At 43.6% G+C, this 26,809-nt stretch overlaps 2 long non-coding RNA genes across 4 annotated transcripts in view; one reads left to right on the top strand and one right to left on the bottom strand.

Annotated features, from left to right (window-relative positions):
* The first annotated feature begins 2,820 nt into the window (after positions 1 to 2,820).
* The window catches only part of LOC142244102 (uncharacterized), a 36,285-nt gene continuing 12,296 nt past the window's right edge, over positions 2,821 to 26,809 (top strand). For 2 of the 3 annotated variants that reach the window (XR_012724438.1, XR_012724439.1), the window contains exon 1: positions 2,821 to 2,945. This is a non-coding gene — a long non-coding RNA (uncharacterized LOC142244102). The remainder of the gene's footprint in view (positions 2,946 to 26,809) is intronic. The other variant, XR_012724437.1, reaches the window with a different exon arrangement.
* On the bottom strand, positions 11,566 to 25,825 carry LOC142244101 (uncharacterized). Its single transcript, XR_012724436.1, has 3 exons — positions 25,337 to 25,825; positions 19,391 to 19,476; positions 11,566 to 11,614 (listed from the first exon to the last, which is right to left on the bottom strand). It is a non-coding gene; the product is annotated as an uncharacterized LOC142244101 (long non-coding RNA).

Here is a 26,809-nt window from a genome sequence, read left to right as displayed (position 1 = left end):
ATGTTGCTGGCTATTACTACTGTGTTATGCTTTTGTATCACTTAAAAAATAATTTTATGGTCAGGTTATTGGATTTTCTGATTGTATTTTTCTCCAAAATGCTGAATCCTTTCCTTATAACTCTTATGCATGCTGTATATTGATTAATATGCGGATAGCTTACATGTTTGATTTGCTTTTCTAGCTCATGTTTTTAAATCTCTCACACATGTTTGTAATTACCCTGATGGGAGTGAGATGTATATAAGGTTCTATGTTTGGAAAGCAGATCAGATTCTGGACCGTGAAGAAGGCGGATTTTACCGCTGAAACGCGTAGTCCTATCTGCGCTATTTTCCTGCGATAATGCTGTTCTGAATTGCTTGGACCATTATATTTTAATGAATTTATGAATAAAGAGAAAGAAAATTTTTTTTTAACAGCATCCTGGATTGCTCACGTTATTGCTGGACTCTGCCTTGTTGTTGTTCACACTGTACCCACATATATACAATTCTTCTGTATTACAGTATACACTGTACCCACATATATACAATTCCCCTGTATTACAGTATACACTGTACCCACATATATACAATTCTTCTGTATTACAGTATACACTGTACCCACATATATACAATTCCCCTGTATTACAGTATACACTGTACCCACATATATACAATTCTTCTGTATTACAGTATACACTCTACCCACATATATACATTTCCTTTGTATTACAGTATACACTGTACCCACATATATACAATTCCCCTGTATTACAGAATACACTGTACCCATATATCTATAATTCCCCTGTATTACAGTATACACTGTACCCACATATCTATAATTCCCCTGTATTACAGTATACACTGTACCCACATATATACAATTCCCCTATATTACAGTTTACACTGTACTCACATATCTACATTTCCTTTGTATTACAGTATGCACTGTACCCACATATATACAATTCCCCTTTATTACAGTATACACTGTAACCATATATATACAATTCCCCTGTATTACAGTATACACTATGCCCACATATCTACATTTCCTTTGTATTACAGTATACACTGTACCCATATATATACAATTCCCCTGTATTACAGTACACACTATGCCCACATATCTACATTTCCTTTGTATTACAGTATACACTGTACCCATATATATACAATTCCCCTTTATTACAGTATACACTGTAACCATATATATACAATTCCCCTGTATTACAGTATACACTATGCCCACATATCTACATTTCCTTTGTATTACAGTATACACTGTACCCATATATATACAATTCCCCTTTATTACAGTATACACTGTAACCATATATATACAATTCCCCTGTATTACAGTATACACTGTACCCACATATATACAATTCCCCTATATTACAGTTTACACTGTACTCACATATATACAATTCCCCTGTATTACAGTATACACTGTACCCACATATCTACATTTCCCCTGTATTACAGTGTACACTATGCCCACATATCTACATTTCCTTTGTATTACAGTATGCACTGTACCCACATATATACAATTCCCCTGTATTACAGTACACACTATGCCCACATATCTACATTTCCTTTGTATTACAGTATACACTGTACCCATATATATACAATTCCCCTTTATTACAGTATACACTGTAACCATATATATACAATTCCCCTGTATTACAGTATACACTATGCCCACATATCTACATTTCCTTTGTATTACAGTATACACTGTACCCATATATATATATACAATTCCCCTTTATTACAGTATACACTGTAACCATATATATACAATTCCCCTGTATTACAGTATACACTGTACCCACATATATGCAATTTCCCTTTATTACAGTATATACTGTATCCACATATATACAATTCCCCTGTATTCTATGAGATACAATACTGTATCTGTACACACACACACACACACACACACACACACACACGTGTCTGCTGTTCTCTGGCATTATAACATCCAATGCACATCTGTATCTACAGTGACTTATACATCACAGAATACTGTACCTATATAACTACAAGTCATTCATATTGTGGTATCTATTCTACCACTACATACAGTATATAGTGCTTGAAGCTACAAAGCACCTATTATCTGTATCCGCAGATTTCTGGTATTGCAGTATACATCACTGCAGCCATATGTTTTTCAGTTTTCTCAGATTACAGAACACAATGTACCTAAAGCACCAAAAAGTCACTGAAATTAAGGTATGTACTTCATCAATAGGTCTGAGACATTTTAGTATAAACGTGCACCTGTAGATATGTACAGTTCCCTGATATTATAAAATATAGAGCACCCATGTGTCCACAGACTTTGCATATATATATATATATATATATACACTATATATATATATATATATATATCCACAATTCTCTTGTATTACAGAAAACAAGTGCCTGTGTGTGCACAAGTCTCTAATATTAGAGTATGTGCTTTACCGATATATTATAGTTGTAAGATAATACAGTATCTGCACCTACACATATCTACATTCTCTGGTATCACAGAAGACAATGCACCCGGAAAAATCTTTTTCTATGTTACAGTAAATCGAGCAGCCGCACATATCTACATTCTGACATATTACAGGCGGCTCCCGCACTTGTCGCGGCACATTAAACAATATGGTTATTATAATTTTGAAATCTCATTTCCCAGCAGCATAATTTGCTTCCAATAAAGAGTAGGAGGTAAAGTTTCGTTATGAAAATGTGGGAAAATCCCAGGTTTACACAGAATAAAAAGCGAACAAGGAAGCTGAGGGAACTATCACTTTGACGAGACTGTAGGAGGAGAAGGAGCTGTGCTGAAGGCTGCATGTTACACCTGAGCACCACACGCTGTGAGGACTATGCTCATCAGCTGCATCTGGTAAGGACACTACACTGGGACATAGAAGACCCCGTCAGGTGAGAGCGATAACCGGTCAGCGCACTGTGTGTGGGGAATAGAGCTGTCAACCGAATCCATGGCACCTTTTTGCTCTGTTCGTAACAAAATGTAAGATGTCCGTGATTTTTTTGAAGCTGAAGAAACTTATACAGATTATTTTGATTGTAATTATCATCATTTTACAGTTTACAGTGAATGCAGCTGATGTCTTCATATCAGAACTATCGGTTGTAGACATGTATCACGTTTAATCATCATGATTTATTATGGTTTTACAATGTGTCCATAGAAAATATTGATTTTTTGATAAACTGATTAGAAATAATAGAAACTCAAGTGGGCAACCCTGGTGGTGAGTACACCTGGATTAGACTGAGTACATGCAGAGACGACTGGAAATCTGTTCCGGTCTCTGATTGGCTTTGTTTCTGCAGCATGGACATGGATTTCTGCAAACCCCATTCAGATGTTTGGAAGATTGAAATATATTTCTGCAACGTGTGACTACGACAAATAGCACTGCTGGCTGCACGTGCAAAGGACAATGGGCAAAGTGGCGTGATGACAATTGTGCCTTGAGAGCACTACATGCATGTTGTGACGACAGAGTCTGGGCACCACAGACTGCGTGTGATAAAGGCAATGTCATGCCGGGAGCTGCTGACTCATGTCAGGACTGAAGCCCAAGCCCAACGAAGAAGAGGCTACTTACCATTTAACATGGTCTGGAAGGTCGGTATATGAGCTGGTGAGTTATAGTCATGTTGAGTTGTCTGGGAGAAGTGGCTTCATCCTACCAGAGTCCATGTCTCTGACACTGTCTTCAGCTGTAGCTGTGTGAACACGCCATGGACGAATAGCATTATTACAAAGTATGCATGTCCCTCCTATGGGCTTTCCTAGTCCTTATTAACTTCCGTGTTTCCACTTTCAGTTTCAAGCACTGGAATGAAAGGTGTATCACTACAAGGCTTGGGTGTGATTACCTCGCATTCTAGAAACAGGCATTTAACCCTCCTCTTACACTAAGAATGTGTACTCTGTGGTTGTAGTTCTAAGTGCAATGTCCTCTCAGGCGACTCTTCTCAGAGGTTATGACGGTACACTAAATTCCCATTGTGCCAACTCATGAGGAATTCCTTCGAGGTCACCGGTGGGGAGCCACCTGCCATGGTTCCCCTGTTGAGTACGCACCCCGATGAATGCTCACCCAGTCCATAACGTTCAATAACCACGCTCATCCCAAACCGACTCTTCTTTATTTTTAAAGTTAAAGCAGAAACAGTCGAAGTAACAGTTTTCTAGGCTATGTTCACACGTTGCTTTTTTGCTGTTTTAGGCTATGTGCACACGTTGCGTATTTGCATGCAGTTACGCTGCATGCGTCCTGCGTCCCCTGCACAATCTATGAAGATTGTGCATAATCCATGCCCACGTTGCGGTTTAGAACGCAGAGATTTTCATGCTGCCAAATCGCTGCACTCTAAAAAGCAACATGTCACTTCTTTTGTGCTTTCTGGATGCTTCCTCCACTCTGTCTATGGGAGAGACAGCATCCAGAGTGCATGAATTCTGCAGTCAGCAAACTTTCAGAACGCAGGTCTTCAGCTGCGTTCTGAGACGCAGATTCAGTGACTTGTACGCTGCGGTGCAGAACGCACACGTGGGCACATACCCTTAAAGTGTGACACTATTGTGACTAGTAAAAGTTGGTCCTTCACATGCTTTTTCTGCGCAGTATCTTCCTCCCCCTCCCTGGCAGAGACACATTTTCAGGACTGAGAGAGGCCGTCCCCCAGCCCTGTGCTGGATGAGCAGGAGGGGGAAGAAGGGTGTTTGAAGAGGAATGGAGGGAGGGTAGGACAAGCAGTAGTATGTAATGACTGGAAGTGAGTCACAGCCCACTGTATAGTGGTAGAGAGATGCAAAACCTCCCATAAAGAAAATGAGTTTACTACATGCAGCCTTCATTGAAAAAAAAAAAAAAAATCAGTAAATTACATAGTATCATCTGCGATCCCACTGAAAGATCTCGTTTCTTTAAGCAAAAAATTGTCATTTTCTCACCGAAGCCAGAGACGTCAGTGACTCGTCACCCATAGTCATTCCAGAAATCATGAACAGCATTGGTTCTGTTAACATTAATGTTGCGACTTCTGTTTAGTTGGGAGTCATGTCTGTCATACAAGATACAACAGATAGCCAAGGAAACTGACAGACTCATTTTTTTTTTTACATTCCCTCATCCATAACCCCCTTCACTCTCCTTCATACTATATTAATAACCACACTACACCTTCGTTGGATAAATTTGGCCACAGCGATCATTTTATTAACATAAATTAAGAATAAAAAGTGGGAAGAGGTCCTTGAAACTACCAGATCCAGCACATATCACCAAATTACAAGGTATATCAATTTTACCCTCAGCCGTGAACCCCCAGCTCAAGAGCAGCATACCACAATAAGTGGCCCAAAATGTGTATCCACAGCTCACAGGGCACCCCTCCATCCAGAGTCCTGTTAACTGCCAATTCATCAGTACCTCATTCCATCCGGGAGGGAATTATCCATATAAATCCAACCCCCAACATCAACTTTACCAACTCCAAGGACCCCCCCATCACGACCACTGTGACATTAAGTACCCCAAAAACCAACCCCAACTGTGACCAATGAAATTCCACACCTCTTTTTTCCTTTTGTTTTGTATGATTTTTCCAGAACACCAAAGAGGGCGGGTGGGCAGGACTCCAGTCTTTGAGCACCCCAAAATCCCCCCTTTTCCAGCACTTTTTTTTAAATACCCCCCATGTCCAACGTCCCTCTCCCATCACCTTTTTCCCTGTCCCCTTACACTCCCTCACGGAGCAACCCCTGTCATGTGGGCCTTTGCTCATTTTTTTTTCCTGCTCCGGCCCTCCCTTTCTCCTTCTGCCTGTTTTTTCACAGGAGGAATTAAACTGAGTTCTGAGCAATTCTCGTTGACAAATTTGAGTCAATTGAAAGAGGCTAAAATGTTAATATGAAAAAAGAATTCGTGACCATAGTTTACTTAAGTGCGTAATGCAGAGAGTAAAACAAATCTAACCAAACAAGATACCTTTAGGGAAGCAGCTGCGTGTGGCGTCTTGTTGGCAGAGCTATGTGGTGAAGAGTGTGCCAATTAGTTCTCTCCCAGAATAAATTCAAACCTATCTGGCAATTGTCACCTAGGAGAGATATATACCCTATAAATCAATGAAGAGCGTCAGACATCAGACATAGGGTAACTACTAGGTATGAGAGAACCCGAACTATAAAGGGACTCAATCTTGAACATGGACTAAAAAGTCTGTGCCAGAGTTTGGAGTTCGTATGCTAATATCGTCTGTTGAAAGATTGCAGTGCAGCCATTCAACAAGTTTTATTGCTTGGGGAAGATACCTGTATGCTGCTGTGAACAAAATAAATACATAAATGAAAAAAAAATTAAGTGGGGTCCCACCTATTTTTTGATAAGCAGCACAGGTAAAGCAGACAATTCTGGGCTGTCTGCTTTACCTTGGCTGGTTATCAAAAATAGAGGGGATCCTAAGCAATTTTTTTTTAATTATTTATTTAAAGAAGTTAAAAAGACAGCATGGGGTGCCCCCTATTTTTGATAACCAGCCAAGATAAAGAAGACGGCTGAGAGCTGGTATTATCAGACTTGGAAGGCTGATGGTTGTTTGGCCCTTTTCAGCCTAAAAATAGCAGTCTGCAGCCGTCCCAGAAGTGGCACATCCATAAGATGCACCAATTCTGGCACATTGACCAGCTCCTCTTGATTGCCCTTCTGCGGTGGCAATCGGGGTAATAATTTTGGGGTTGATATCAACTTTGAATTGACAAGCCCAGGGGTTAAGTAAAGGGTAGTTATCTATGAGACACCCTTATTACTAACCTGTCAAGTTAAAAAACACACACACAGGGAAAAAATTGTTTATTTGAAAAAATACTCCTCCACAATCCCTTGTTCAACAATTTATTAATTAAAAAGAAATCCTGAAAGTTCCAATGTAATCAAATGGTATAATATCCAACGATGCTCCATAGGTCACTTCTGGTTAGTGGCAGGTATGGAATTTCTCACGCTTGATCGAGAGCAAACCATTGTATTACATTGGAACTTTGAGGATTTTTTTCAATTATTAAATTGTTGAACAAGGCAGTGTGGTGTTTATTCAAACAAACATTTTTTTTCCTTCGAGTGTTTTTAACTGTACACTTGCCAGGTTTGTAATAGGGATGCCTGATAGACACTTCTTCATTCCTAACCCATGGGCTTGATGCCAGCTGTCAATTCACAACTGACATCAACCCCAAAATAATTACTCTGATTGGCCCCACACCAGGACAATCAGGAAGAGTCGGGCAAAGAGCCAGAATTGGTGCATCTAATGGATATCAGTGCATATCAGTGAACCCAATGTCAGAGGGTTTGGCAGATGTTCATTTAATGTAGGGGCTTTACATTCAGAGGATCTAGTTTAAGGGTATTTGTCGACAATCAGGCTTCATTGCTTTCTGCACAGCATGATTTATATTGTGGGGACACTAGTGTCCTATGCTGGAGAACACGCTGTCCGTGCCCACGATCAGGATTACTGATTGAGCGTATTTTGAGAGACTCAAGCATCTCCACAAGAATAAATTGACATTCTATGGGTCAGAAATCCATGCCGCAGGTCAGTTTATGGAGTGTTAAAAAGAAGCATGGTGGGCATGGGATTTGTATAAATCCCATCCACTGTGCTTTTACTGAACAACACAGCTTTTTGGAAGCAGCGAAAACACTGCTAACACTGATCGTTGGTACGCAGCCTTAACGTCCATGACCATTGTGGAAGGATTCTCCAGTTGTGATGTGTGTGTTACCTCACCATTAACCACTTGTAAATAATACACGGACTGCATGCGACTTGATTCAAATTGGCCACAGCAGCCTTTATTACCTATTATTTACATTCTAACACAAGGGGGAGGTGTCCAACAGGCGACCCCAAGAAATAACAATAGGTAACACGGTAATACCAATACAGTATATATAACCCAGGGTAGGCCCAGTCCAGGAACCACTTCTTACCCCAATATCCCTGGCTGCAACATACTGACCCCGAGATGAGGTATTAATCACCCACGAATTAATACCCCCAAACTTTTGCAGAACCCTGTGCCTGCAACATCCCGGAACCTGGAGCCACCATACCAAGACAGTGTCTCTCAGTCCAGTTACCATTCCCTTCAAACCGCCTCTGGACCAGACCTACCCCCCGCTGCTGTGACAAAACAAATCAACCCAACCGGATATTCCTACTTCAACAAATGACAAGACACCTCTGTCTCAGCACTCAACCATCTCACCACATATTTTTTTCTCCCTTTTTTTTTTATATCCACCACACTGTACTCAAGCACAAGAAAGGGTGGGCGGGGATCAGTCTTCGTCCGGAAGTCGCAAGAGAAGGTATAACAAACCTCTTCTCTTATCTACCTTGGTATACTCCCCGTCTTCCTCCTAAGACTCCTCCTTCTCATCAATCCCATCCTTCTGCCTCCTACAAATCCAATTCCTGTCCCTGTTAACCCCATCACTCCTTCCCTTCCCTCTAGTCATGTTGCCCCTCCACCTTATGGGTTCAATGGCCTTCTCTCCAGTTTGTTACAGTGTATGCATGCATGTAGGGAGAAACAACTGTGCTGTGCAGATTTAGGTCTGAACAGGTTATCAACCTCTGAAAGTGTTTAGGGCATGTTCACATGCAGAGTAAAAGCAGTTTTTTCCACTGCATTTTTTTACGTTTTCTACGGGTGTCGGCACCAAAATTTGCAATAGCCATCTGCTCTATATTACAATATTTTGTTCTGATTTTTGATGTTTTCCTTTTTTTTGCCTTTTTAGTGCAGATTTCGTGCAACATTTCTTTAAATGCATTTTTTATTGTGCAGCAAAGTGTTTTTCAGATTCCCCACAGAAAAAAAAGCCTCACAATTCTTCAGCATAGTGTGTGCATGAGTTTTCATGGACTCACATTCATTTGCTAGAAATGTTAGGGCTTTTCACACGTAGCATTTTTTTAAGCTGATTTTTAGCATGGAAAAATGCAGTCTTTTACAGTAGCAGAAAAAATGAAAGATCTCATTCACATGTTGCATTTTGCATTTTTTTCTTTGTGCATTAGCACTTCTGATTTGTTTCTTATACATAGCATGTCAAGTCCTTCAGTTTTTGTATTCCATGTTTTTCCAATTTCAACTCAATGAGTCTGAGCAATAAAAAAAAAACAAATCACAGAAAATGCACCAAAAGTAAAAAAAGCATACAATGCATCCTAAACACACACTGGGAGTGAACATACATATATTTGGAGAGGATTTTCTGTACAAAAACATGGCAAATTCAACATGCATTTTTCCTAGAGGATTTGCGTCGGAAATCAGATGTGGACGTGTGACATTATGCGGAATATGTTCCATGGATCCACCCTCGGATTAGAACCATCATCACTCAATTAGATTAATCCGTGGCTTCTGCATAAAGAACCTCTGAGAATCATGAACAGCTTCCTAATTCCTGGAAATGGCAGCGCAATCAGCACAGATTTTCTTGCATGTGAGTGATAGAGATTGTGAAGTGCCAATTTTACCATGGCTTCACAGTGCGAGAAGGTAAAAGTCCTTCTCGAGCTGGTATAACATGCTGTACCTAAATTGGAGGTTTTATGTAATACTTTATTGCATCATAGACCTGAACATTTTTTATATCTTGTGGTCAAAATGTAGCATTAGCTAATGATAACTGCTACATAACACTCACAAGTGACAAAATGAATCCATTTGAAAGTTTAGGAAACATTTTCATCTATATTGCAGAAATGACCAATATATTCCCCATTAAGACCCATTTCACACGTCAGTGAAAAACAGTGACGTTTTTCACTGGCGTGTAAAACACGCACATGTCCCTGCGTGTGCCGTGATTCACAGCACACATGGGTTGTCTAAGTGAAATCTGGGCTCCGTTCTCCATGGCCCGTGATTGCACTTAGAAAACTACTCACCTGTGCGCGCTCCCGCTCTCCATGGTACTGATCGCTCCCGCGGTGCAGCATCCGGCCGGCGGTGACCCCGCAGCAGCTGCTTCCGGGTCGGCTGTGTCGCGCATAATGAATATGCGTGACAATAATGAGCCGGCTCAGAAGCAGCCGGCAGAACGGGCTGCAGAGGACATCGCTGGACGCCGGGTGAGTTAAAATGTTTTTTATTTTAAAAGCACGTTTTTTTCTGGCACGTGTTTCACGGACCACACCACTGCGTGGTCCGTGGAACATCAGTGATGCCAGGAAAAATTGGACATGTCTCCGTGCGGCAATCACGCACACGCGGGTACGCCGCACGGAGACACGTGCAGTGAAAAATCACTGATGTGTGAGCAGACCCATTCATTATAATGGGTCTGCGTATGTCAGTGATTCTGGTATGTTTAAAAAAAAGCACAAACGTACCAGAATCACTGACGTGTGAAAGGGGCCTAAAGGAAATCTGTCACCAGGTTTTTGCTCCTCCATCTGAGAGCAGCATAACGTAGAGACAGAGACCCTGATTCCAGTGATGTGTCACTTACTGAGCTGTTTGCTGCCATTTTGATAAAATCATCATTTTCTCTGCTTCAGATCTAGCAGTTATACAGAGGTCATGAATATGCTGGACTACCTGGCAACACGCCACATAGTCCTCTAATGATAATCTACTGCTGAATAATCAGTGATTTTATCAAAACTACACTAAGCAGCCCAGTAAGTCACACATCGCTGGAATCAGGGTGTGACAAATATTCTGCAGCGTTTTGTCACTGCATGTGCGTTTCAAAACGCAGCGTTTTGGATGTATTTTGAATGCAGAATTCATGTGTTCTGGATGCTTGCTCTACCATAAACAGTGGGAAAAGCAACCAAAACACAGAAAGGAAGTGACATGTTGAATTTTAGAATGCATCGATTTTGTAAAAAATTTGGCATCCAAAACGCTGCGTTTAAAAACGCAACGTGCGCATGGAATTTGTTAAATTCTCATAGACTTTGCTGGGGAAGCAGAACACATGCATTTACGCTGCAGTTTAAAACGCTGCGTAAACGCATGATAAACGTCAATGTGTGTACACAGCCTTATGCTCCTCTTAGATTAGGTGGCAAAAACCTGGTGACAGGTTCCCTTAAAATAGACTTTTCAGGCTAATTCTTAAGAAAGATCTACAACGATGACCTGGGTTATTTTTCTACCAAATTAGCATGTAACTATACAACCATAAGAACTTATACAATAAATTTATAAAATAATTTATAACGCATGTATGGTGGGAGAAAAAAACATTTAAACCTGTGGTGGAATGAATTTCGGTGGCGGCGGTGTGTGTTCCATTAGACTTTGAAACATAACTCAATTTTACCCTTTCCCACAATAATCAGAAAAGACACGGACATGGGCACTATCATGTTGGGTGGGTATCGGTCATAGCTTTATTAAAAGGTATGTGAGAATCATCATAGACCAACACAACTGGCCAATGCCATAGGAGATATGCCGACACCGCTCCCGGTGTGCAATTCTGTGCTGAGCCCGGATTCTTATCATTTGAATACTGCTGTGACTGGTTACAAATAGAATTCTGTTAAGAAATAAAGAAAAAACATGCGTTACTAGCAGATATGATGTAATGAGACATCAAGGGTATCGGCTCACATTCAGTATTTGCAGCAGAAATGTCTACACCAGTTTTGCATCTCATTGCAGGAAAAATGCAGAGACAAAAACACTATTTTGACGTTCATTTTTGGTGCTGATTTTTCCCTTTCATTAGTATGAGTGAAATATGCAGCAAAAATGCTGCAATAATTGACATGCTAGATCGTATGACTCGGACAAGTGCAAGGCGAGAAAATCTCGCATTGCACTTGGGGAATGTTATTCAGTGAGGAAGAGCAGATGGTCAGCTTTTTTCTTATCCAGATTCTGGATGAGCGAAAAGTTGCAGCATGCTGCGATTGTCAGCGAGAGCCGTGTCACTTGCACCCATCTATGAGTGTGAGTTCAACATCGGACTGCACTCGGATGACATCCGAGTGCAGTGTGATATTCACATCAGCTGACAATGAAGGAGATGGGGAGATTAATCCCTCCCCCTCCTCCACAGCTGTGATCTGATCGCAGGATCAGATCAATCACATGACACTTGGCACACGCTCGTAGCACAGAGGGAGCCGAGAGTCATTAGCATATTGCATCCGATGCACTCACATCAAATGACATAAGATCGTGTGAAACCAGCCTTAGGCTGGAGTCACACTTGCGAGTGACTCACGTGTAACTTGCGCGACTCTTGCATCACATCACCTGGCACGGCCGCACGCTCTCCTGACAGGAGCAGTTTGGCTGCATGTATTTCTATGAAGCTGAGATGCTCATGTCCAGGGAGTATGCGGCTGTGTCGAGTGATGCATTGCGAGAGACTCGCACATGTTATACGCGAGTCACTCAAAAGTGTGACTCCGGCCCTAGGTAGCGTTCTGGACGCAGCGTCTCCGCACGAGAAATTGACATGCTGCGGATAGGAAGCCCGCACTGCAGGTCAGTTTATACAGCATTAAAAAGAAGCACCGTGGGCATGAGATTTCTATCAATCCCATCTACTATGCTGGTACTGTACATTACAGTGTTTTATATGCTGGGAAAACACGCCGAGTCCAAAACGCTGCTAATCCTGATCGTGGGCACAGGCCTTTAAGATTTAAATCTGCGCCAAATCTAGAAGAAGAAAATACTCCATGTGTGCATGAGACTTCAATATTCTCATTCACTTTGCTGGCATCAGGATTCCCTTCAGGCTTTGTGACAAATCTGAAATGAAAGACACACTATAATACGACAAAAAAAAAGCAATTTGTGTGGACACAGCCTTAAGCCTCCTTCACACGTCCGTGATTCCAGTACGTATGGCGTCCGTTTTCATATGTATCAGAGACACAGACATATACAGACCCATTAAAATCAATGGGTCTGTGCACACATCCTTGTTTTCTCACCAATGTGTGTCTGTGTGGAACACACGCATGTCTGTGTGTTCCACACGTAGACAAGCCTGTTTTTCTCTGGCAGCACTGATATCACATGGACCACAAAGTAATGTGATCCATATGACATGAGTGTGACACGTACCGGAGAAATACACGTCTTTGAAATAAAATTATATTCTATACTCACCTGTCTCCAGTACTGCGGTTTTCGGTGCTGCTGTCACTTACTTCAGGGCCCTCTATCATGATCTGGTAACCATGGACGATCAAAAAAATCCCATTAATCAGGAAAAAACAAAACCACAAGAGTAGTTGAAAACTGAGCTGACCGCAATCCCCTATCTATCAGACAACACTAGAAGTAGCAGTGGGATGTTCCTAACACACCTAGACACCTCGTCACTGCCTGAGAAACTTGCTACACCTCAAAGATAGAAATGAGGAATCCTATCTTGCCTTGGAGCAGTCCCCAAAGAAATAGCAAGCCCCCAACATGCAACAATACATAGATAGAAAATATAGATCAGCAAAGGTGAAGCCCGACTTACTAGATAGAACAGGACAGGACAGATAACGGATTGCTGCCAGCAAAAAAACCCTGCAAAAAATACCAATCTCCTGATAAAAAATACTGAGACCACACAGACTAGCAGATGAATAATAAAGAAGAGTGAAGGACCGCACTCCATCCACGGTGCAAGAAAACGGTTTATTCAATGGTGCAGGGTAAAATGGCCGGAGACGCGCTGTGAGCTGGCTCCCAGGTAAAGGACGACGGCCGTTTCGCCTAATTAGGCTTCCATGGGTCCATGTGTGGAACTACGTCACCATCCCTTATGAAGGAGAGCTCACAGGTGCGTCGTTAGCCACATAAAAACAACAATGGAGAATGTCATACATAATAAATACAAGGAACATGCCATGCAATGATGTTACACAAATAAAACATCAATAATACAAAACATTTGTGCTCCACAAATGATAGAAAACAGGAAAACAAAAATATATGTTAAATAAAAAAACATACTTTAGATAAAAAGCACAGAGGAATACATACAAAAAAATTACAAAAACACTGACAGATCAACACGATCATTTAACCCCAAAGCACCCTGTGCCCCATAGTCAATGATCAATTTGGCCTCTGCCTGTAACAAAAGTTGCTGAAGGTTGCCCCCCTTAGGAGGGAGGATAACCCTTTTCTGGCCGGCGAAACGCAAGACACCAGGGCATTGTGCTGTTCACGGATATGTGTGATCAATCGGGGAGAACCTTTGCCTGACGTAACCGAATTATAATGCTCCCTAAACCTAATGTATAAACATCTAATTATCTTGCCTATGTAGAATCTGCCACACGGGCAGAGAATCACATAAACAACAAACTTGGTCTTACAAGAAATGAATTGGTGTACAGAATGAGAATGTGAACCAACCTGTAAGGACTGGCCAGTGAAATGCAAGTTGCAAAACTTGCAACTGCCACATCAATAATTTCCCGGTGGGCAGCATCTATCGAGCCACGTCACTGGGTTAGGAAGTCTATTTCTCACCAGTTTATCCCGTAGGTTGCTACACTGTCTAAAAGTGACCAACGGATTGGCGTTTGTCATTTCAACCAAAGTCGGATCACTTTCCAGGATATGCCAATGCCTGCATAAAGTTCTGCGTATCACCTGTTCCAGTGGTCCAAACCGAAAACTGAAGACAAAACTGTCCAAAGCATTAGTCCTCCTCCCAGAGGAGTTGGTATGGTTAGAATGACAAACATCAGAACTAACTCTCTCAAAGGTGGAATCAATCAATTTGTCAGGGTACCCTCTCTGCTGTAACCTCTCCTTTAACTCACGTGACTGCTGGAGAAACGTGTCCTCAGAGCTATTGGCCCTACGCACCCGTAAAAACTGACCATAGGGTAAAGCCGCTTTAGTATGGAACGGATGGGCGCTCTGGAAGTGCAAGAGTGAGTTGGATGCCGTAGGTCTCCTGTACAATTGAGTGTGTATGTTACCATCCCTGACGGAAACCTCAATGTCCAAAAAATTGAGAGTATCGCCACCAAAAGAGGAAGTGAAAGACATATTCATTGTGTTGATGACATTAAGATGTGATACAAAACCAGAGAACAACTCCTCCGTGCCATCCCACACAATTAATATGTCGTCCACATACCTCAAATAATGGCGGATATGTCTCAAATAAGGAAGGGAATCTGAAAACACATACCTACTTTCGAAGGAGCCTAAGAATATATTGGCCATGGCACATGAGACGGGGGTACCCATAGCGGTACCCCCGCACTGCAAGTACCACCGGTCCAAAAAAGTAAAAGCATTCTTAGAAAGGACAAAATCAGGGCCTCCTCCACAAAGTTACAATAACAGGCATCCTTCCCACTCTGCGCCACCATATCCTTAACGGCTTGAACCCCCAAGTTCTGGGGGATACGGGTATATAAGCTCTCCACATCAATTGATGTTAATTGGAAGCCATGCTGCCATGTTATACCTTTTAGCAGTGTTAAAAAATCACCGCTTTCACGGACATAAGAGGGAATATGGCTGAGTAACGGTCTCAGCAGCCAGTCCAAATAGTGCGATAAAGGCTCTGTTAAAGAGCCGATACCAGCCACTATTGGACGGCCTGGAGGATTATCCCTATTCTTATGGATCTTAGGTATACAATACCAGCACGGCCTCGTGGGGTAGGGGGGAATCAACTTCTCAACCTGCGCCTGTGAGAGGAAACCAAGGTTGGCATACTTGCCCAAGAGACGCACCAAAGATTTCTTAAACTCATGGATGGGGCTACCAGACAAAGGGGTATAGGTTGACCTATTAGACAACTGCCTCAGGCACTCTTGTACGTACTGCTGCCAGGTTAGGAGGACCACGTTGCCCCCCTTGTCGGCCTCACGGAACACCGTGTCCTCCCAACCCGGCATAGTACGAATAGCTGCCAGCTCACCCTGACTCAAATTCTGCGTAGAGTCATTATAAACCAATGCCTCAATGTCTTTTAGGACAGTGTCCTAGTATAAATCAACCAGATTACCCGGCACCGTGGGGGGATAAAAATCAGATTTAATGCCCTTAGTAAACCTGCCTGTTTGTGAGATAGTGTTATCAATAGGGCTAGACCCCTGATGAGGTTCGTTTAAGCTCAGCAATAACTCAGCGTCCCGAACCACACCCGGGTCAAAAGCACCCGTAATATCAAAGCGGTCACTATTCACGGTGCATGGGATATGTCCCTCAGGAATCAGACCCGAGCTGTCAGGTGTAGATAAGAAATGCTTGTACAAATGGATCTTTCTGATGGCTTTGAACAGATCAATCCTGAATTCAGCAAAATTAAACGGTTCAGAAACGCAAAACTTTAATCCCTTGGAAAGTACAGAAACCATATCAGGAGATAAATCGTGATCAGAAAGGTTGATAATAGTATCGACTCCAGACTGAGAAATAGAGGGATTAGTTAAGTCCTCCAGGATACAGACTTCCTCTTGCGTCCTCTGCCCCTTGCGTTTCTTCCTGCCCCCCCGTCGGGTGCGCTTCCTAAAGGGGCAGTAGTACTGACAGCACTTGCATTAACCCCAGAGGGGCCTGAGACAACATCCCAGAGCCACTAGACTCTGAGTCGGTAGTCCAGTACCCCCTGTTGGCACCAAAAGTGCCTCTCCTCTTAATATAGGGTCTCTGTCTATAATTTTTTGTGCTATCCTTGGCCCAACAGAAAATCTGCCTCCTTTCATAATCCCTTTTATCTCTGAGAAATTTTTCTCTTTTTTTATTTTTAATCTCGGTCTGGACATACACCAACCTCTTGTCAAGTTTTAAACAAAACGCATTCCAATCATCATTAGACATTCTCAATCGTGTGTCTTGTTTTAAGTCATCCAATTCTGTACTTAAAACAGCATAGTCCTCCTTGTTTTTATTCAAGACAAGATGTAGTAAATTTTTGGAGCATTCTAACTGTATACTTTCCCATTGCTGGGTAAACGCAGTGTCCTCTTGAAAATGTGAGAGAGTCTTAATGATCCGTAATCCACGTGGAACGCGGTCACAGTCAACATAGGATTGTAAAGACTGGATAGTCCAAAAGAGTATCACCTCTTTTTCAGCCAGGGTCTGTATACGATATTCCAAGGTTTTAACTCCCAAAACCTCTGTGTCCTTTTTAAAATTACATTCTCCAAAAAAGGAGCCAGCGTCAGCTCGGCCAGCCTGCAAGCCCGTAGTACCAGAGGGCACATCACTGCAGCTGTCAGTAACCTCCATGATAGCGCTTAAACATGCGATCAGAGCCACACCACTGTATAAAATTAGTGACAAAATGCAGTGTGCCAAAAGAACCAAAGACACAGATTCGTTCAGCAGCAAGAGAGAAGTGGTCCCGCACCACCGCCAGTCACCATGAGGCAAAGCACGTGTGCTTATGGAGGGCTGCAGATTACCGTATCTTGAGTGGGGGTGCTCGTCCACAGGGAAAGTCCATATGCAGATGAATAATAAAGAAGCGTGAAGGACCGCACTCCATCCACGGTGCAAGAAAACGGTTTATTCAATGGTGCAGGGTAAAATGGCCAGAGACGTGCTGTGAGCTGGCTCCCAGACTAGCCCCCACAATATCAGATACCCTTGTGCTAGACACTTTAAACAGAACTGCAGATATAATGGGAAGAAACAAAATCACAGAACAAATAATATTCTAAAGTGCAAATAATCCAAACATGAACAGAGAGCAAGCTCCCTTTCTTGCTGGAAGAACTGCCCTGCTCACAAAAGCAGAAAGACAGATCCTCACATACAAGAAACCAAACACAGAACCAAATGGAATATGCAGAAACACTCTTAAGTGCAAATCCAGCAATTAAGCACAGAAACAGCAAACTTATCTGGAGTAGATTCAGGCACCTAATAAATGGGGAAAAACAGAAGGGAAAACTCCCAGCTATCTTCAGAAGCAGGCAGGAACATTTATCACCGGCGACCACCAGGCACAAATTGCTCTCCTACTTAAACTAGGCTGATTTGCAATAGGATTTCCTGGATTCCCAATTAATTCCATCACCTGTCTGAATCACAGTTTGAAACTCAGCTTCATTACCATTCCTGGCCACCAGAGGGAGCTCCACACCAGCACCCACTTGGATGACATTCACAACAGCCCACTCATTATACTCATGAATATTCACTGCACTGCACTCCCGAAAACAGCAGTGCTGGAGACAGCAGCACCACGGACAGCAGCGCAGGGGACAGATGAGTAAAAAGTTCCTGCTTTCCGTGTGCTATCACAAATAGTACACGGAGGACGTATTGTGCCAAAATCACGGCACACGGATGGCCATACACACCTTCAAGACGGTCCGTGCAAAATGTCAGTGCTTTGCATGGATGTGTGAAAAAGGCCTTAGGGTGCACTCACATTGGCATACATAAAATTGCCCAAATTCTCAGTCAGAAAAGTTGTTGAGTGTCAGGAGAGGTTCATGCATTTTTTTCTTCAACTAGCAGCCACCTGGGGAGCATGCACCACTTGGGGTAAAGGGAAGGAGCATTTTCACACATAGTCAGTTAGCCCCGGGCATAGCTTGGGGTGAGACGCACCTGGGACCTCGATCCAATCTTCTTTTACCTCACACTTCTGGAAGCGCCATAGGATTTGTGGCTTGGAGCATCCAGCTCAGCTTGGGTTCTCTACAGCTACATGGGATTCCAGGGTCTGCGGTGAGTGCAGGAAACACCCATGACCCGTTCCATATTCCACATACACCAGGATTGGAGGGACCCCAACCAAAAAGGACTCAAAGTAGGAAAACCGTCGCTGACTCGAATTGCTCGGGATCGGCTGAGCCCATCACAGCAGTGGCCAGTGCTTCAGAAGCGGCAAGTGGGTTACTTAAAGAACTGTGAGTAAAACACCTGGAATCTGCAGTGACTGTGACCGCCTGTTATTCCTGACGCCGCTGCCCCACACTTCGGCACCCTCCATTACTACTCCCCTCATCATCCTCCCCGGGGCCCGCTCCACCTGTGGGGAGCAGAAACCCCTCGGCTGCTACTACCATCCGCCCCGGAGACAGCGATAGCATACCGCAGGTGGCGTCACAAAATCAACCTCCACCATCATCCATCACCACCCCCTCCATTATTGTACACCTCGGGGCCACGAAACCAGGCAGAAAGGGCCATCCCGTGACATCCTCAGACCCGACATCACCAGGCCCGGTGACGAGTATTATAACCCTAGCCCCGTGGGTGCTACATAAGTCCCCTCCGTGTGCCCCTCTGTGTGTCCCTCTGTTTGAGCCTCTGTGACAAGGACTGGAGTAAGATTTCTGGCATAAGGAACGCAATAGCTTACCATTTTTTAGACGAGCTGTGGCATCACCTGGCGGTGAAGGAGTTAATCTCGATTCAGTTGGAAAATCCGTCAATGATGTAGTCATTCTGCAATACAAATCCTGAATTTATGTGCATGTTGTCACATAAGCAAAGTCCCTGTACAGCAAGTTAATCTAGGAGGGACTTTGGCCTTGATTCTTTGAAAAATTCTGGTGGAAAATTGCTTTGAAAAGTGGCAACATTTTATGAAACTCAGCTGGCATGTGTGAGGAATAATGTGGGCCACACACGACCAATGATATATGAGTACATCATTGGACATGAAGGAGTCAAAACTACTGAAAATGAAATTCACAGACTGCATTTCAATCTGAAATTAAAGAAATGAATCCAATAACGATTGATAGGAAAGGAACATAAATTTCAAATATACAAAAAGTAATACAGAGCAATCACAAAATAACTGTGGATGTAACTGTTCTATTATCATTAAAAAGTTACCTTCTGCTTGAATCAAGATTTTATGTTAAAGTGGGACCCTTTTTAATTTTTATTTAATTAATCAATAGTACAACTGAAAGTAAGCAACTCTATAATATATCTTATCAGACAAATTTGCTTATTTCCCATTACTGAGATAGGAGATGGCAACTGTTACTGATAACATTTTCATACGTAGATAGAAGGGAGGAGCTAGTCCTGTCTAGAGCTCCTCCCTCTAGCTTCTGCATCTAGCTCCTCCCTCTAGCACTTCCCTTTGCATATAGCACCTCCCTCTAGCTCCTCCCTCTTCCTCTAGCTCCATCATCATAGAATCTCATCAGCACCAGCTGCCATCTCCTATCTCAGTAATGGGAAAGTCTTCACTGAACATAGATTTTAGTTCGGAATTGGGAATTTTGACTGATGAATTCTGGCTGAGAAAGAAGCAAATATCTCCGATAAGATATGTTACACAGCTGCTTATTTTCATGTGTACTATTGTTCTAATTTTTATTTCATGGATCAACTGTTACTCTTTAAGGGAAGTACACTCCTTCCTATTTGAATTATTTCCCGGACATTATGGTGGGTTAGTGGGAATTACAGGCATTATATACATAATGTACATTAGATATTATTACCCCAATTAACGTTTTGTATTGGGCAGAATGACAGTGATTGGGTCAGTGTTGCTCTGTGAATATATACATATACAGTACAGGTGCAGACCAGCTCACTCGTAACAGCTCTGAATTAATTGATTCCTCCTGTTACCCTTAACGATGCACAAATCCAGATTGGGAGTAGGTCTTAGGGTATGTGCGCACGTTGCTTTTTACCTGCTTTTTACCTGCTTTTTTGCTGCTTTTTCTTCTGCGCTGTTTAATGCCAAAATGGATGTGTTCTTCTATTCAAGCAAAGTCTATGGGAATTTGGGTTTCTTGTTCACACTATGTTGTTCAAAATGCTGCCTTTTTGTGGCAGAACGTTGGTCAAAGTTTTAGGGGGGTGCCACTGCCAACCTCTGCGGCCAGCTAGGGGACATTTTAGGGTAATGTTCAGGGTCAGGTATCTACACAGAGTACAACTAATATATCTTCCTATAGAGTAATACACCCTTCATCCTATCCTCCCCGCCATATTTCTCCATATGTTATCTTTTTTGAGGTGCATTTTGTACTTACACCTTTTTAAGTAAGTATATATTGGTTTGTTCAATTACACAGGTTAGCAAAATTTGGGTTTATGATTTTTTTTCCCAAATCTAAAGACTGATCGTTATGTTTTCTTATGCCCTGATTTTAAAAAAAATACCCCTATTTTTAACCATCATATATTGATGTTGCACAAGACATTATTGTAGACAAAATTGTACAAAATTGGAAATTAATGTTTGTGCCTTTTCCTTTTCTCTTCAAAGCTTCTCTTGATACATTTCTCTTACACAAGGCCTGCGGATCTTCTCTGTGAAGCATCCAGCAGTCATCATCACCCATCATGTTCACGTTCCATCTACCTTGGTACTCAATGTTACTTTTTTACTATCAGTCCAGAAACATCGCTGCAATACACTAAAGGACCGTCTTAAAGCGCAGCAATCACCAGGATTTTCCTATATAACCTAAAGCCAGTGCATACTGGCACTATCATGCTGATTCTATACATACCTTTAGTTGTCACCTAGGATGTATAGGTTTTGAAACACAAGCAACTAAATTTTGTGAAATAGGCAGCTTTGGGAGTGGTAGCACCTTCCGATCAGCTGATAGCTTGGGTGGGTATTCATAGTTATTCCCTCTCCCCTGCCTGTCCGTCCTTCCCGTTATTTATGCTAATCTATATATATAATTGCCTTTTTCTGTCTGTCTGTCTTGCTCCAAAATGAGTCATTACAGTGACAACCGTCGCATTGGCCGCTCGGCTCGGGCCGGCCACGCCCCTCGCACGCATTGGCCCTTGGCTCGGGCCGGCCCCGCCCCCCCCCCCCCCCCGCACGCATTGGCCGCTTGGTTCGGGCCGGTCACGCCCCCCCACACACTGTGCCCACTCGGCCACGCCCCCCACACTGTGCCCGCTCGGCCACGCGTCCCCACACACTGTGCCTGCTCGGCCACGCCCCACACACACTGTGCCCGCTCGGCCATGCCCCCCACAGTTTGCCCACTCGGCCATGCCCCCCACACACTGTGCCTGCTCAGCCACGCCCCCCACACACTTTGCCCATTCAGCCACGCCCCCATACACTTTCCTGCTCGGCCACGCCCCCCACACATTTTGCCTGCTTGGCCACGACCCCACACACATTGGGCACCTATACACCTCCACCCAGGACTACTCCACCTATTATCCTCCTATCCCCCAGGACTACTTTACCTATTAGACACCTCCCCCAGGACTACTCCACCTATTATACTCCTCCCCCAGGACTCCTCCTCCTATTAGACTCCTCTCCCCCCAGGACTACTACTCCTATTATACACCTCCCCCAGGACTACTCCTTCTATTATACTCCTCACCTCCAGGACTACTCCTACTATTAGACTCCTATCCCCCCAGGACTACTCCTCCTATTAGACTCCTCTCCCCCCAGGACTACTCCTCCTATTATACACCTCTCCCCAGGACTACTCCTCCTATTATACTCCTCACCTCCAGGACTACTTCTATTATACTCCTCTCCCCCCAGGACTACTCCTTCTATTATACTCCTCTCCCCCCAGGACTACTCTTCCTATTATCCTCCTCTCCCCCCAGGACTACTCCTCCTATTATTCTCCTCTCCCCCCAGGACTACTCCTCCTATTATACTCCTCTCCCCCCGAGGACTACTCCTATTATACTCCTCACCTCCAGGACTACTCCTCCTATTATACACCTCTCCCTCCAGGACTACTCCTCCTATTATCCTCCTCTCTCCCCAGGACTACTCCTCCTATTATCCTCCTCTCCCCCCAGGACTACTCCTCCTATTAGACTCCTCTCCCCCTAGGACTACTCCTCCTATTATCCTCCTCTCTCCCCAGGACTACTCCTCCTATTATACTCCTCTCCCCCAGGACTACTCCTCCTATTATACACCTCTCCCTCCAGGACTACTCCTCCTATTATCCTCCTCTCCCCCCAGGACTACTCCTCCTATTAGACTCCTCTCTCCCCAGGACTACTCCTCCTATTATACTCCTCTCTCCCCAGGACTACTCCTCCTATTATACTCCTCTCTCCCCAGGACTCCAACACACACACTGCACAAAACATACCTCCCCCAAAACACACACACATACACACAAACCGTGCAACACACACAGCACCACACACACACAACACTGCAGACACACAGCGCTCCACAAACAATGCAACACACACAATGCAACACACAAACAACACCCCCACACCCAGACAAAACCCAGAACATTTACAGCACCCTAGACAAACACTTGGTAACTACACACAACAACATCTATATATATAACAAAAATCATACATTAACTACACAATAAATTTTAGAATACCCGATGCGTTAAAATCGGGCCACCTTCTAGTTCTATTATAGCATCATTTTACTAAGTGACTAGAAGGACCTGTGCTGATGTTATACCCATGTGACCAGAAGCTGATACCAGGAAGCAACATTATTTTTCTGTTGGCTGAGGCCCCGCCCCTTCTGGTCACATCGGTATGACATCAGCACAGGTCCTTCTAGTCAGTTATTAAACCAATTCTATAATAGAATTAGCATAAATAACAGATAGGTGGAGGAACAACAAGCAGAGGGGCTGGAAACATTATGAATACCCACCCCAGCTATCAGCTGCTGCCAGTCAAAAAGCTGCTCATTTTACAAACTTTACTTGCTTGTGTTTCAAAACCTATACATCCTAGCTGACAACTAAAGGTATGTATAGAAGTAGCATGACAGTGTCAGTATAGCACTGGCTTTAGGTTATATAGGAAAATCCTAGTAACTGGTGCACTTACAGAAAAGTATGGAAGGAATTCCTTTTCTCTTCTTCAGTACTATGAAAAACAGGTAACAGGAGCTAGCAGGTTGTCTTACTTTCATCAAGAGCCTAAAAGTTCTGCAGAATGTTTAGGAAGGTCCAATTCCCTGACTAAATCAATTCATTTGACCTGTAAAAAAAGCTGTGGCTCATTGGAATTAGTGTGACTGCTGCTCTTCATGTTGTGAGTCTCCTGAATCAGGCGTATCTTCAAATTTCTCTAGAGGTGAAGGGACAAATATTCCTGAATCATGAGACACCGGGCCAATTGCTAATGGAAGGTCCGGGTAAATAACTTCCTTCTCATTTTTAAGGTTGAATCCCTCCACGCTGGTCATAGAAAAAAAGTAGTGATCAAAAGCTCTCTCTCTCTTCCCTGTAGGCTAGTTTCACAAATCCGGCATTTTGCCGGATTGTAGGATCCGGCACACTCCAGTACAGTGTAATACAGTACAATGGCATTGCGGCAACCTCCAGTCACATGCTGTCATGTTGACCAGAGCTTGCCACGATGCCATTGTACAGTATTAACACTGTACTGGAGTGTGCTGGATCTGGCAATCCGGCGAAATGCCGGATGTGGGAAACTAGCCTTAGACCTTTTTTGTAGTTCTTCTACACAAACAGAACACACTACACGTGGAGCCCATGACTTTTCCAGATCACCTAGTTTTACATCAAAGTACGCATGATAAACTTTTCTAGCAAAATCTATAATGTTCCTTCCTTTGTTTGTTCACTTCAAAACAATAGCAAATGTAGCAAACGTTTTCAGGTAAATTACTACACCCGCTTATAGCCATTTCGATCAGATTGTTAGAAACAGAAGTGCCGCCCCCATGTCAGCAGCTAAGCTGCTCGGATCCGGGTTTTCAGTGGCTCGAGGGTCTCCGAACCCGGGGGTCGTGTGGCCACTCAAATGAAGGGGGTATTTACAAGGGATATTAAACTTCGTGATGCCACCCGTGGTGCGCGGTACCCGGGGAGAATACCGCCGCTGCCGTTGGGGAGTACCCGGGGTGATAACGGGGGCAGCCATGTGTTGTAACCCTCCACGGGTAGGGGAATGTCCCGGGACTCGGTGTGTAGGGTAAGGCCGTGGGATGCAGGGATCACTCACTCAGTCCATTAAGCAGACACCGACAACCGGGTAAACCAAGTCTCTGGACACCGCTGCCGCTGATGGGAGCTAGTTCGGGTCCCATCCCCAATGGTGCTGCCTGGTGATCCGTGACATGCCTCCTGGCACTAAGTTTACTTCTCTGGTGGTCCCGGTAATGTGAAACTTGCCCGGTCCCGCTCCCCACTGTGACTAAGGCTCACGCTTGGGATTTTCTGGACCATTTTGGATGGAAAGTCCTATCCCCCTCATTGCGCTAGTGCCCCGATTTTGGAGCGGTTGGGAATGAATCTTGAAGGCTCCGTTCTCCAAGGGGAAATTATCGGGTTGCCTGAAGTTACTCCCCAACCCAGGGTCCACGTACCTCTTCGTGCCTCGGTTCCAGCCCGGTGATGGTGCAAGGCCGCCAGCTGTCCTGTTCGACAGATCCGAGCCCCTTGCAGCGATCCCCTGCGACAGGGGGTCCGATTCCTCTAGGTCCAGACCACCGTCTGCTACCTAGACAGTTTCCTTCTGGGAGTCCCCACTCCCGACCTCCTCAGAGCTCCTCACAGCTCGAGGGCTACTCTCCTCTCTCTACCACTGACTACTCCCACTCTACTGACTACACTCCTCACCTCCCCTCCCTGACCCCCCAGGTGGGCGACTCTATTCCACTCAAGCCGTCCACTGGTGTGCCTGGTGGGTGTGGTGCAGGGTGTATCTAGGATTTGATTAGCTGATGTAGGCAACACCATTAGATAGGGACCCATAACCGAGAGGGAGGTGGATACTGCACGGGAGGGCAGATTGTGCAATACCCTGTGATGACCTGATAGTCCAGGGGCGTCACACAGACGCTTGATTTACCACAACCTCTAAATGCTGAAAGGAATCTGGTAAGCAGCACCACACTCTGATGAACCCTGTCTGAAAGAAAGTCTACCCCTGCTCCCCATAGCAACCAATCACAGTGCATATTTCAATTCTTATACTGCTGAGGTAAAATGAAAGCTGTGCTCTCATTGGTTGCTATGGACAATACCCTTGCCCACCTGTGTTATTACCTTTTTTATTTTTTCTTGCCAACCATTTTATTGGATATCAAATAAAGTATTTTATTTTTAATACAGGGATTTTTTGTATGTTCATATTGTATAGTGGATCTATACTGACAACTGAATAAGATAACTCCCTAGTAATCAATAAGGGAAATATTCTGAATCCATTAAGTATAAAACTCAAGACCCTCCTGTTATGCAACAAATTACGACCTTTTGTATAATATTATCTGAGTTCATAGACATGATGTGATACAGTGCTAGTACCTAATAGAATATTACCAATTAATATAATTCAGATTTTTTTTTCTTACAGAAAATATCGGCATGATAGCTGCAGACACGTTACTCACATTGTGGATTTTATGGTGATGTTTTGTAGTATTTCTGCTGCATTTCCACATTAAAATCCGCTCATCTTACTTATAGATTTTGTTGGGAATTTTATCTTATGCATTACAAGACTGGAGATTGCACAAAGAATTGACGTGCTCTGGATTTAAACCCCTCACGTCCATGGCCATGTCTGCCCTTTTAATGCAGACTCTTGTGGCGAGCCCGCATTATTCCCTGCACATGTCTGATGATCCGATCAGTAGACATGTGTAGCTAACAGGCGCAAGTGGATCTCTGATCCACCAGTGCCTGTTTAACCCTTAAATCGTGCTGTTAGCTTTAAAGCGCTTTGGTGGAGATCGCACTGTTCCCCGCCGCCATCAGAGGCCCCTTGATGTGATCACGGGGCTCCAAAGGGTTGGCATGGCAGTGTGGGGTCAGATGACGTGTTTCTGGTGAAT

Source organism: Anomaloglossus baeobatrachus, chromosome 6, assembly GCF_048569485.1.
Source record: "Anomaloglossus baeobatrachus isolate aAnoBae1 chromosome 6, aAnoBae1.hap1, whole genome shotgun sequence".
Classification (NCBI taxonomy): Eukaryota; Metazoa; Chordata; class Amphibia; order Anura; family Aromobatidae; genus Anomaloglossus; species Anomaloglossus baeobatrachus.
The sequence above is the reverse complement of the archived record's forward strand: the minus strand, read 5'-3'. Positions and strand labels throughout refer to the sequence as shown.